Source organism: Equus caballus, chromosome 9 (genome assembly GCF_041296265.1).
Source record: "Equus caballus isolate H_3958 breed thoroughbred chromosome 9, TB-T2T, whole genome shotgun sequence".
Lineage (NCBI taxonomy): Eukaryota > Metazoa > Chordata > Mammalia > Perissodactyla > Equidae > Equus > Equus caballus.
In genome coordinates this window covers 20,772,082-20,786,422 of record NC_091692.1, presented here as the reverse complement: position 1 = coordinate 20,786,422, position 14,341 = coordinate 20,772,082, and the positions used below count along the sequence as shown (strand labels likewise).

Below are 14,341 nucleotides of genomic sequence, written 5' to 3'. Positions count from 1 at the left end.
CGGTAACAGAAGGAGTTTGAGGAACAAGAGAAGTACCATTTACGGATTGCTCACTGTGCAAGACTCAGGCAGTGAGCTCAGCCCTTAAAAGTTAATACATTTTATCCTCTCAACAATCCAATGAGGTAAAAGCTACAATTGTTCCTATTTCACAAATGAGACAACTGAAGCCCAAGTGGGTAAATAACCTGCCTAAGTCCACCCACTTGTTTAGGACAGAGCCAGGATTAGAACCCAGGCAGAGGCAACGTGAATCCAATCTATGTTTCTAACTTGAATTCTGAAAAACAATAAAATACAAGGGAGGAAGGGAGTGGAGGAGGACAAGGAGAAAGAGAAAAAGAGACAGGGAGGGAGAAAGAGAGATGGAAACAAAGAATGAATAATGATCACTGAAAAATCTCAAGAGTAGTTATCTCTGAGCTGTAGGATTTTTCATAACATTTTTTTCGATGTATTTTTCTGAATTTTTACAAAGAGTAATTTTTTAAAAAATTAATAGACTTTTTTCTAAAGAGCAGTCTTAGGATTGCAGATAAACTGAACAAAATGTATGGAATTCCAGTATACCCCTCTCCTCTCTTACACAGTTTTCCCTATTATGAAAATATTCCATTAGTGTAGCACATTTATTACAATTGATGAGCCAATATTGGTACGTTATTATTAACTAAAGTCTATAGTTTAAATTAATTTTCACTTTTCATGTTTTACATTCTGTGGTTTTGACGAGTGAATAATGACACGGATCCACCATTACAGTATCATACAGAAGAGTTTCACTGCCCTAAAAATTCAACATAAATTCTGAAAGGCACATATATAGAGAATTCACTATATGTAATAGACAATTTTAGTCCAATTTCCTTGAGTTTATTCCCATGTTTCATACAGGGATATGCTTTTATTTTGCAGAGAAAGATGTTCTTTATAAATTGTTTCTCTCTCACCTTGTTTAGACTGAAGCTCTGGCTTTACTTCTGTAGTCGCATCTGTCTGTTCCTTCTAAGTTCCATCACAGTGTCAACTTAGACACTATGGAAAACTGGTTAACTGTGTTCGGGGAGTTGTAGTCCTTTATAATGGGCAAATCAGGCTCAGTAGGAGCAAAGCCCTACAACACCCAAGATCCTCTTGATGGTGATGCCCACACAAATGGATAGACTTTCTGTAGGTCTTGGAGAAGAATTAAAACCCAATGAAAGTATCATCTGTCACTACAGTTATTTTAAGTGCATAGCACTGGAGCAGCATTTGATTCATAGCTGAAGGAGTGTTGACACATGCAAGAATAACTGAAATGTTTCCTTATTGGTCTGGTTCCTTTGATAGTTTCAGAGAAGAAAGAAATATAGTTTCCTCCACAAACAGTTATATATCTTAAGTTTTTGTTTCTTCGTATTTGGATACTATTTTTATATTTTATTATTTATGACACTTTCTGCAAAAGATTAGAATATTTATCAGAATTTTCTTTCCCATGAGAAAAATGTTGATGTTTTTGCTCTTCCATTGTACACCAGGGGTATTTAAAATTTTTTCTACATCTTTAGAACAATTCGCCAGTTTTAGATTTTATAAACTAGAATTTTATTTTTTAAACTTTTTGCTGAAATCTCTTAGAATTTTTCCCTTTTATGTTGTGTATGGTTTAGGACATTCAAACAAAATAACTAAAGGAATTGTAGGTTGGTTAAATAGGGAGTGGCACACGGTAGTGAGCATTAAGAGGGATAAAAAAAGAATAAACCTATAGTAAAAATAAATAAATATAATATAATATAGGCAGATTATCCAAGTAAAAAAATGTGTGCTTTAGAAGTAAATTTCTCACTTTAGGTGGTGAAAAATTGAGGGCTGCAATGTATTCAAGGTCTGGTAAATTTTATAAAATTAATACACCTTCTAGTGCACTGCAACTCAAATGGAAAAGACAATCGTAGAATGGGTGCCTAATTAATTAAATGAGAGACCAAAGCACACAGTCACTTAGAAGAATTACTATGATACCCTGTCATAAGAATGTGTTTTATACCCAATAGCTATAAACTTCTTGATTCATGATGTAGTAGCAGTAATATATGCGCTAGTAGAGAATTCGTCTAAAAGGGAAGGTGAGCAAATTCCTTGAGGCTTTTTTAAGAAGGAAAAAAAGAGAAAATTAAGAATAGATAAAGGAATGCACCAAATTTGCCTTTTAGTCTGAACTGGAAAAAATTCTCTTGAATATGGACTTTTGAAATACCACTAGCCACTTTTATACCCCTGTCCAGCTGCTACAACTTTCAGTATCAGCTGTATCCCAGTGATCCCAGAGCTATAATTAAACTCAGAATTATCTCCTAAACTACAGATGTCTATACTCAATTGCCTATGAGACATTTCTACTCAGATCCCCAATGGGACGTCAGACTCAACAGAATCCAGACCAACCTTTTTTTTTAATCTCTTCTCTGTCCTAATTTGATCCAGATTTTCTCCTCTTTCTGCATTCTCTTTCTTGGAGTGTCACGTGAGTACTGACCCAATTGCCAAGCTGAAAACAGAGGTCATCTTGCATTCCTCCTTTTCCTTCACTTCTCTATCTACCTGGTCATGAAATTATGACAATTCTGCTTTTAATACATCTCACTGGTCTGCCTACCTTCATATCCTGTAGGCTACTGCCTTCTAGCTCAACTATCTGCTCTCTCCTGCACTGGTCCTCATTTTATTCTACACATTTCCCTTTGTACTAATTCTCCACAGGTAATCTTTCATGAGTCTTCTTTTTTTCTGAGGAAGATTAGCCCTGAGCTAACTGCTGCCAATCCTCCTCTTTTTGCTGAGGAAGACTGGCCCTGAGCTAACATCCATGCCCATTTTCGTCTACTTTATATGTGGGACGCCTACCACATCATGGCTTGCCAAGCGGTGCCATGTCCACACCCGGGATCTGAACTGGCAAACACCGGGCAGCCGAAGCGGAAGGTGTGCACTTAACCACTGTGCCACGGGACTGGCCCTTTCATGAGTCTTCTTAAAAACCATTCAATGTTTCTTCCTCCAATAGATTGATAAAGAGCACATCCCTTTGACCAGAAAATTATTTGTAATTGGCTCCAACATCCCATCTCTCCAAGGCTCTCATTGAACCCTATGCACCAGTCACATGGAATTGCTTGCCTTTCTTTGAGCATATTACATTTGGTAATGCCTCCAAGGCTGTGTAGGTCATTTTCCTTTTCCAGAAGCCCCTTTTACCTCTTTTCTGTCTGATAAATTTCTAGCCATCAAACAAGTCTCAGCCACCACTTCCTCTGGGAAGATCTCCTTAACTGTTCCAATCTGAGTTGATTTTTACACACACACAAGTATGAAGGGCTGACCACACTGGGTTGTAATTGCTTGTTCACCATGGGCTACATGAGAGCAGAGACTATGTCTTCTCTCTCCCCTTCCAGGAACCCCTGCTGCTTCTAGCATGAGGCAAAGGTTTAATAATTATTTATTCAGACAGTGAAATGTTTGCCAGAGCTTGATTTTGGAGGGCTTTGAATATCACATTAAGGAGTTTTATTCTATAGACACAGCTCTGAAGCACAGGAGGACATAATGAAATATAGGTGCTACTTGGGAGAGTAATAGATGGATTGAAGATGGGGGATATTTGTTGTGGGGTAGGAAGAAATGTCTGGAGAAAAATTATGGATTTATTGGGGTATTAGGTTGAAGAATGGGATATAATTCAGGTAATGTTTTACGTCAGGACTGAATTACATTTTGAATATACAGTAAGAAAAAACATAAGAAAACTTTTTTTTAATTTAATTTAATAAATTGCCAGATAATTCTTTTTTTTATTTGTTTATTTTTGGATGTACATCATAATATATTTTGAATTCTGTGTAGATTACATCATGTTCACCACCCAAAATCTAATTATAGTCCATCCCCTCACATGTGAGCCTAATCAACCCTTTCGCCCTCCCCCCTCCCCACTTCCCCTATGGTAACCACCAATCCAGTCTTCAATGCTGTGTGTTTGTTTGTCATTGTTTTTATCTTCTACTTATGAGTGAGATCATATGGTATTTGACTTTCTCCCTCTGACTTATTTCACTCAGCAAAATACCCTCAAGGTCCATCCATGTTGTCACAAATGGCCGGATTTCATCATTTCTTATGGCTGAGTAGTAGTCCATCATGTATAAATACCACATCTTCTTTATCCATTTGTCCCTTGATGGGCACCTAGGTTGCTTCCAAGTCTTGGCTATTGTGTATAATGCTGCAGTGAACATAGGGGTGCAAGCATCTTTACGCCTTTGTGTTTTCAAGTTCTTTGGATAAATACCCAGCAGTGGGATAGCCGGATCATATGGTAGATCTATCTTTAATTTTCTGAGGATACTCCATACTGCTTTCCATAGTGGCTGCACCAGTTTTCACTCCCACCAGCAGTGAACAAGGCTTCCCTTCTCTCTACATCCTCTCCTACATTTGTTGTTTCCTGTCTTATTAATTATAGCCATTCTGACCGGAGTGAGGTGATACCTCATTGTAGTTTTGATTTGCATTTCCCTGATAGCTAATGATGTTGAGCATCTTTTCATATGCCCTTGACCATTCCATACTTCTAAAGGCAATCTATAAATACAACTCAATCCCCATCAAAGTTCCAACAACATTTTTCACAGAAATAGAAACAAGAATCCTAAAATTTATATGGAACAAAAGACCCAGAATAGCCAAAGGATTCCTGAGAAAAAAGAACAAAGTTGGAAGAATCACACTCCCTGATTTCAAAATATACTCCAAAGCCATTGTAACCAAAACAGCATGGTACTGGCACAAAAACAGACACACAGATCAATGGAACAGAATTGAGAGCCCAGAAGAAACCCACACATTTATGGACAGCTAATATTTGACAAGGGAGCCAAGAGCATACAATGAAGAAAGGAGAGTCTCTCCAAGAAAACTCTTAATCTGCTTCATATCCATGACATATCCTATCCAGTCCTGCAATTCTGATAACAGATATTAACCAGGAAAGCATGATTACCATTCTTAATGTTAATTAAATAGATGAGGGACCTAACCATTTATTCCAAAAATATTTCTAGCTTCTTATAATACCTTAATATTACTGGATCAATCACAAATTTATAAAAACCAATCTGTAGGTGTTTATATTTAAATTCTTGGAGCAACACATTCCACAGTTTATTTGACAATGTCTATAGAAATTTTCCTAAATTCTTCTACTTAGGGCCTTGTGATAGTCACATGGTATTCTAGGAGTTGGTGGAACTGCCCATGAAGATGAAGGATAAGTATTAAAAAATACTTTTTCCTCTATATTTGCGAAAGATCGCCACATTTTTAATAATGAATTATCATATTAATGCCCATTATTTCTGCCAGAAATTTTTTAATCCCAACTCAAATTTTCTTAGATATGAACTGTAAGAATTTAATCTGAGAGGGTCTGCTGTAAAAACGAAATCCAAACAAATTGCAGATAATCTCACAGTGTTTGCCAACATTCTATAACACTACCAAATTAAAAGACCATCCTATGTTATTTTATAGAATTCAAACTTCCTAAATAGTAAGGCCACGGTGTGGCACATACTTCCTTTAGGAAATGGATGGAAATACAGTAAAAGTTGAGCAGAGTCAATAAAGATTTTGCTGGCTCACAATATCCAAGTTATCTGTCAGAACATGTTTAAAGATTTTATTTTTTTTTCCTTTTTCTCCCCAAAGCCCCCCGGTTACAAGGTACATAGTTGTATGTTCTTCGTTGTGGGTCCTCCTAGTTGTGGCATGTGGGACGCTGCCTCAGCGTGGTTTGATGAGCAGTGCCATGTCCGCATTCAGGATTCGAACCGACGAAACACTGGGCCGCCTGCAGCGGAGCACGCGAACTTAACCACTCGGCCACAGGGCCAGCCCCCTGTCAGAACATGTAAGATTTCTTTCCACGAAGTAAGTATAATTAGACACGTTTTCTCTACTTCCTACATTTAATATAAAAGAATGAAAGACCTTCATAAAATTCTAAACTTTAGGATTGAATTCTTATTATCACCATTATCTTTATTTAAGAGAAAAGCAGATTGTGGTAAGGAAAGAAAGGTTAAGAAAACACATTAAAAATAAAATATGACAAAAAAGAAATAATTCTCCTAAATTACATAACCTATGAGTAAATATACTAGGAATAGAGTAACTGCATCAAGGGGTCAGCACTGAATCTATTTTACTCCGTGAAGGGTTGTTTATGACAATCAATATTCCCACTCATTTTTGATGATCTTTCGTGTCCTCTGTGCCTCACATTAAATGCATCAACATGTTTGATTTTTAATTTAGCCTTGTTAAAGTAATTTAGTTCAACCTTCACTGAGGAAATGCTGTTATTTGCAATGACAGTGAATGCTATTTGGCCTCTCAGGGCAAATGGGACTGTCAGTCTCATTGTCAAGTTTTGAGTTGACATAGTCAAGGAGCTGGTGACGAGGGAGAATGGTGGGTTCCAGCTTTTAACAGCACTGGGGGTGGGAGGTGGGGGAGACTCATCGCTTTTCAATTTTTTTCTAATTCATCGTTTATTCTTAATTCTGTGAAAGTTTCCATTCTTCTCATCATTTAGGGTTGAAAGCTCAGTCATTTTTGATTCTTCTATCTTCCATACCACCCATCCCAAATCATGCCAATCCATATTTTACATCTAATCCAAATGCTCTCACCTTGATTTAAATTTTTGTCCTTTTACAACTGTCTGGTTTCAATAGCATCATAATTTATCCCTCTCTTTGAGTTCTTATGTGAGCAAAGCCACCAAATAAACGAATGCAATGTTAATCTTTAAGTCTCATTTCTAATTATGTCTTCCTCAAAATTTTTAGCATCTTACATGACCTACAAACTGATGTCTAAAATTATTTGCCTAGTACTTATTTTTTCATAGTCTTCCCAAGCTTTTTAGTCTCGCTTGTAGTTATCAATACTGCCTTTACCCAGACAAGTCTCTCCCTTTCTCTTCATGCTGTTCCTCCACCCAGAAAGTCCTCTCTATCCATTCCAACTCTCTGCTCCCAGCCATCTTCAGGATACGTCTTCAGGATCAGTTCCCCACTCTGACTTCCACTGGCCATTTCACTCTGGATCCAATGGTAGTTCTGTTTCTCTACCACTGGTTTGGCCCTTGTATACATTTCTTTGAATTATTAATTGTGTCTTGAGCTATTTGACAGTAGAGTCTTTACTTCCTCCTAAGCTATGTTCATTTAGGCACATGGCACTTAATGATTATATCTATCATTAATTTCCATTGGCTATTGATAATACAAGGTACATAGAAGAAAATAATTCCCTGTGCTAGAAAAATCAATCCACAATTTCTACCACTAAAAGAGCAAGTGTGTGTGTGTCTACATGCAATCATCGTTCTGTAAAAGTAATTTGAAAATTCAAAAAATTTCAAGAACCTCTAAATATTGCTAAACTTAACAAAAGTTGGACATTAATTGTTGAGTTGTTTGTTGGCTGTCTACAGCACCTCACCCTACTAAAACAGAGACTCCACAAGAGCAAAAATCTTGGCTCTCTTGTTTACAGAGTCAACAAATCTACTGAAGTCACTGCTTCTTGGGTTACAAAGACTCAGATACTACTAGGGAAGTGAGGTCCAGGACCACGTGGCTGCACACCACCTCAGCAGACCAACACCCTTTGGGGTTAAAGTAACTATTGGGGTTGAAAGAGAGGAAAAGGAAGGAAGGTGAATACAGTCCTAGTGGCCAAAGAAGGAGACTCAGAGAACAAGCCAGCAGGCAGGACTATTGCATAACTTGTGGAGGCTGAGAAAAAAATAAAAATGCAGGGTACCTTGTTCAAAAAGTAGAGTGAAAATGCCATTAAAGGTAATGAAATACTAAACTTGTTCCTTTCTCTGTGATCGCTCTCTTGACTTGTTCTAGTTCTTTTATTTTCTGTTTAATGTATGCTTACTTGCCATGGGAATACGCGCCAGAAAGTGCAGACCTTGGCAGGCACCCAGGGACCCCACCCGCACCCATGACAGACGCGCCTTAACAGGGAAGTCAATTTCCCTTTCCCACCACTGCCGCCCAACACACTGTGGACAGAGGGGCCTCTCGCCTAGAGATTGGAGCCTCCGCAGCTGGACATGCTGGATTCCTGGATGCCAGAAGATGGGAGACAGGATCACCATTGCTGAGTGGCCAGCTGGGACAGAGATGTTGATGCCATTTCTTGCCCTGAAACACGGCCGGACATGCGCTGCTGACCCCAACCCAGCCCAGGTCCTTGCCCAGGCCCCACAGAGATCAGACAGGAAGGGAGAAATGAGAGTCTTATCCAAGTGGCTGCCAAAGGCCGAGGGCATCAGCAGTCATGGGACAGGGGCAGATAGAGGATACTGGCAGAGGCCGAGGACACCGGAGAGCAGATAGCAAGGAGCTGGGATCTGGGCCCAGGGCTCCTTCCAAAGAGGTAGACCGTGTGTGAGCCAGGCTCTAAGTCTCAACTGCATGCTCCATTGTCCCATCTAACTTCACTTACAAGAAATAAATCCACAGATAACGTTCTTCAGAATTTCAAGACTGGAGAGCAGAAAACTAAACTCCAAGGGTGGGACCTTTCTGAATGTATGTGACCACATTGATGGCAAGCCGGTGAAGCCTGCCTGATAGCAAATGTCCAAAGCGAAAGCCAGGGGCTCTGTCTTCTGGCTCCTGAGAGCACAGTGAGGAGAGGAGTGCAGGGGTTCATTCTAGTGGGTGACCCTCATGGCTAAAACACCTCCAAACACACTGTCTAATCTCTGTGTAGACATATAACATAATGTGCTGTGATTTCTATTGCAGATCAACTTTCTGGAGTTTCTATAAGCAAGGATTATAAAAGAAAAGGAAAAGAAGCTGGAAAGATAGAAAAGCATTCAGTTTAGAGATTTAAAATAAAAATAATGAAGAAAGTGAAAGAAGAGTAAACACAGAGTCTTCACTGGGAAAAGTAATACTTATTTGAATCATGGTTTTCTGGCTGTTCAAAAGATGCCATATTTTATTCAGATTTGTATAACTAGGTGGTATGATGTGCGGCTGCTTACAAGATGAGAAGTCTGTAAAATGGGAGACATCCTTAACATTTGTTGAGTGCAGTCTGTGTGCTGGGAGCTTTATAACCATTATATTTGGTTTTCACCCACATGCAATTTAAAGCAGACATTGTCCTCATTTCGCAGATAAAGAAATAGAGTTCAAATTATTCTAGGTCAATTATTCTAGTCAACGGCATATAGCTAGTAAGTGGAATGGCAGGGGAGGAGGCAGGGCACACAAAATACATTTTATACTTAGATTTTCTTCAAAGAGTACATAGAAGTTGCATAGTCAGAAAAAATATTAAGAAAAGGGAGAATGAATAATACTCATCTATTTCTACCATGCCAGCCCTGGTGGTCTAGTGGTTAAGATTAGGCATTCTCACCCGTATGTCCCAGGTTTGTTTCCAGGTTAGGGAAACAAATCATTCATCTGTCAGTTATCATGCTGTGGCAGCTGTGTTTTGCTGTGATGCTTAAGCTCTGCCACTGGTATTTCAAACACCAGCAGAGTCACCCGTGGTAGACAGGTTTCAGCGGAGCTTCTGTACTAGACTGACTAGGAAAAAGGACTCTGCCACCCACTTCCTAAAAAATTGGCCATGTAAACCCTATGAATAGCATTGTCTTATATAGCGTCAGAACGTGAAAGGATGGCGCAAAAAGACTGGGTAGGGCCCTGATCTGCTGTACACAGGGGCACTAGGAGTCAGAATCTGCTCGACAGCACTAACAACAAATTTCTACCGGAGAAGTTAGGTTTATGAAGAAACATAGCAGGTAATATTCAAACTTAATCATCAGACTGCTGTTATATTATTCATTATTCCTTTTTTCCCCTCACAAATCACTGAAGAGAATATTTTGGGAAGAAAATAAATCTCTGTTACACCAATATATTTTTATCTTATATAGTTATAGATGCTAAATGAGAGTATAGCTCATAGCAGGAAGTGAAAGTAGAACAATTATTATATTTTTCTTTGCAAATGTGTTCTACACATATGTTTTAATGAGCTTTCTACAAAGCTCACAACTTCGAATTCTGAAAGCGCTTTAATTTGTAATTTACCTATATTTGGATTTTCCCCAAGGAATTTGTCACATTTTAAAGAATTTGATTAGCACTCTTTGACTTCTGAGTTTCTCTACCTAAAATTATTTAGAGATCTTTAGAGTGTGCGTGTTTGTGTGTAATTCAGAAATGTTTACTTTAATAATCCTTGTCAAATTGAGAATATTTTAATTCTATTTTTTTTAAAGAAAACAAGTCCATTTTGAAAAGTTCCTCCTAAGTTACAATTCTGAAGAGATGGCATATTGGTTCAATTAAAGCAAAACCGTTTGAAGACATATATTATAATATATTTGAGCTGAAATCTCAAACCGTGAAAATTTATTGAAAAGGTTTTATTAATTTCAAAATACTTAAAAATCTGTAGTTTGCTTAAAATTCCAAATGGAGAATTTTGAAGGAGAGTACATTTTTACAAACAAAATCTCTCCATATATTTTCCAAAATTCTGAAAAAAAAATTGTCTTAAAAATATTTCAAAGCTACTAGGGCAATTGGTCAAAACGTTTTTACCTCATGTAAGACATATTAACACACTTAAAAATCCTAATTCTAAGAAGAAAAGTCAAATCTCTGATTTATTGAATGCAAAATTTTAGCTAATGTATTTCTATTATTAATATTGTAGGAAATGAAAATTTTTTCCTATTAGTGAGAAAAACCAAATCATCATCAATAAGTTAGTATACTAAATCTGGGGTGTTTACCACTCTTTTTATCACTTTGCTAGAATAATTCCGGGTATGGTGCTATCTGAGTTCAATACCAATTCTAAAAACATTAATTTGATTCATGTTTTAGTCATAATAATAAAGACATATAAGAAATTGGAGTTATGTTCCTTTTAACAGTTATTAATTAAAGCCCATATAATTTAATATCTAAGTAATATGGAATGATAGTTCTAAACCAACTATCTGTTGTCTCTTACTGAAAGTGTATCATCAGGGTTCCTGAATAAATAGCCATGATGGAAAGGGAATCCTTGTGGCAGAAATTAAGAAATAAAGTACAAGAAGGATTAACCTCCAGCCTCTGTGCTTTTATCTCTAGCATGCCTCAAAACCAAAGAGAGAATGCCTAACCATTAAAAAAGATTAAAGGTGTTAATTAGACTAAGAGATAGAAACCTACCGCCCTTATGTCAGGCAAACTAGACTGAATTTTCTAATGGATTAAAACACACACACACACACACACACACACACGCAGAGGAAGAAGTTTGTCTCTACTGAAATTTCATTGATGATGGTCTCAAATGTGTATTTGTAAACGATTTTTGTTGAAACTGATTAAAAATTTTGGACAATGTTTTTATAGGCACTGTCATTACCACTATTTCTACTGAAATTGTTTTTAACATTCAAAGCTAAAATATAACAAAAGGGGCTTAGAAGAGCAACCAAACTTCCTAACAATCAATTTCAGAATTGCCAATTCTCACATCTCCTTCAACTGAGCCCATTATAAAGTTAGTGTCAGATTATGTAGAGATTCTTTTATTTTTCTTTCAGGAGAACAGAGAATGTGTTTGTCACGTAAGTAAACTGTGTGATATGTCAAGATGGATTTGAAGTCTTTTCATGTTAGTTGTCAGAAGAAGGGAAAATTATTGTCCACGACAATAATTACCTTAAACTAAGTCAGTTTCTATCTCTTTCTATTTGATTGTTTTAAAATTTATACATTTCCCATTGTTAAAATATAGGGAAAATACACATATGATTCATCTAGCATACAACATATGCTTATAATGTGAATGTGTTTACACACATGTATACACACATGTATACATATATATGTATAAATATATACATTTCCATGTCTATACATATCCTTGTATGTATATACATATGTGTGCATGTATGTGTATGTTTGTATACGCGCACACATATGTACATATGCACACATATTTCAGCTTCTATTACATAAAGATGTTCTCTATTTTCTCTCTCAATTGTTAAATATTTTCATTTCACCATACTTTAAAAGTGATGTGAAAGATGATGAGGCTAGAAATCAAAATGAGCTATATGAAATAATAGCAATTTAAGCATTTTTATAGACAATTGCTGAAAGATTGAAAACATGACTTTAAAGGAACAGTTTGAGCATGTAGTAAGAGCTAATGAAAGATCCAAGTAACAATTTTATATAAAGATGCCATATACACATGACATATATGTATATATATATACATATTTATGTGTGTGTGTATATATATGTATATGTATTTATGTGTATGTGCTGCTCCCTTAGAGGGAAGTGATCACATTAGATGAGTTCAGGGCCCATCTTGGAGACTGCCTCCTGTCCATCAAGCCCCAGAAGTCAGAGGGACTTCAGCTTAATTTTCAGCAGAATGAGGATGATGCAATGACAGTGCTGCCTGAACTGGCCACAGGTCAGGATGTCAACATATGATTCACGGGTGTCTCTGATTTTGAGTACACATTTGAGTGCGGTATCTTCGACCTACGAGGCTTACCTCTGTATCCTGGCTGGCTTGTTGATCCACAGAATCTGAGACTGTGAGTGTAGTTGGGAAACTGAATTTCAATGAGCTGGTAGAGAAGACTATCTCCTGCAAGCACTCCAGCGAGACCAGCCTTGTGACAGAGGCCTGATTGCAGACCACCGCAGCACAGCTGAGCTACTGTGGTCTGTTTGAGCTAATGGCAGGTGCCAAGAAGGTGAACTTAGTGTCTTTTTCTGAAACAACCACTTTAGCATCATGCCTAAGCACAAGAGTTACTTATACCTACTGATCACTGACCAGGGCTTTCTACAGGAGGAGCAAGTGATGTGGGAGAGCCTGCACACTGTGGATGGAGACAGCTGCTTTTGTGACTCTGGCTTTCAACTAAATCATGCCCTGGACAAGAGGCGTGCAGCAGAAGGTGGGAGTGGCTCCCCAGAAAAGCAGTGGCAAGAAGACCAGGACTACCTAATCCCCTTATTCTCGCAGCAGCAGCAGCAGCAGCCACAAGGCATGTTGGGTCTTAGGGACTTGACACTTCAGCAAAAAGAGTACCAATGGCAACAAGCATTCCAGACTGTGCCAACGTGGCTCCATTGTCGCAGGGGAGAGGACCTGTGTGTGGATGCCCAGCCATGGATCATCAGCAGAGGCCGAAGCAAGAGTCAGACTGTGTCCTCCTGTAGCCCTGCCCAGTGCGAAGCTGCCCCATCGCTTCTTTCAGAGGCTATGACCATTTTGCTTTCTCTCCCAGCTCAGCCCCTGAGATAGGCAGGGTAATTTATTGATGGACTGTTGGGGATAAGAGCAGGCAGTAAAAGCCAAGGTCACACTGAGTAACATCCTTGCCCTCGTGTGCTGCTGCCTTCTCTTTCTCCTAATCATCCAGGGCAGCACTGGGGTTGTTGGGGTGGGGATTTCTGATTCTCAACCCTCTTTCCCCAGAGTAGTCACACTAATATACAGACTCAGACTTCGAGTGAGGTCCCTGTCTAGAATGCTTCTTGCTTACTTCTCACCACTGACGGGCTGGGTCCTCCTGGCTCTCCCACAGGCCTGTCTCTGTTTGTTTCAGGGTTTGATTTGGGCTTCTATCTTCATTATTTGTAATGTCTTCCTAGGGGTCTGGAAATAAAACTTCCTTCCTAAGGAAAAAACAAAACTATATATAAGGTAAAACTAAGATATATACATATATATATATATATATATATATATAAACCTTGATGTTTATTTATTTTCAAGCAAGTTATTGAAAGTTTCACTGGAAGAAACATATTACTAGTTTATTCATTAGTTATCATAATATTAAAAATTATAATAGCTAGTTTATTCATTAATATCTAGGGCATTATTGCCTGACAACAAAGTATAATATATTTATAGCTTCTGATTTATTATTAAAGGCTTTCACTTTTTTGATCAACTTTTACTACATATCAAACTTTTCTATAAATTGCCAAAATTCCAAGTCATTACAAGCCAACTTATAGATATTATTCAACAACTCAAGTTTGTATTTCTTCATCTTAAATAATACTTAATCTTAAATAACACTATTTACTGAGCTATTTCTGTATAAGTCCCTGTGTTATAATTGGTTTATTATCAATGGTAATTATAACTTGAAAATTTACTCTTTCTCATTGCAAGAATCTCAGAACAA

The 14,341-nt window shown here is 37.7% G+C and overlaps 1 pseudogene; it reads left to right on the top strand.

The window, feature by feature from the left end:
* Positions 1 to 8,409: 8,409 nt before the first annotated feature.
* Positions 8,410 to 13,361, top strand: LOC100065166 (ubiquitin carboxyl-terminal hydrolase MINDY-1 pseudogene; annotated as a pseudogene).
* The last annotated feature ends 980 nt before the right edge of the window (positions 13,362 to 14,341 follow it).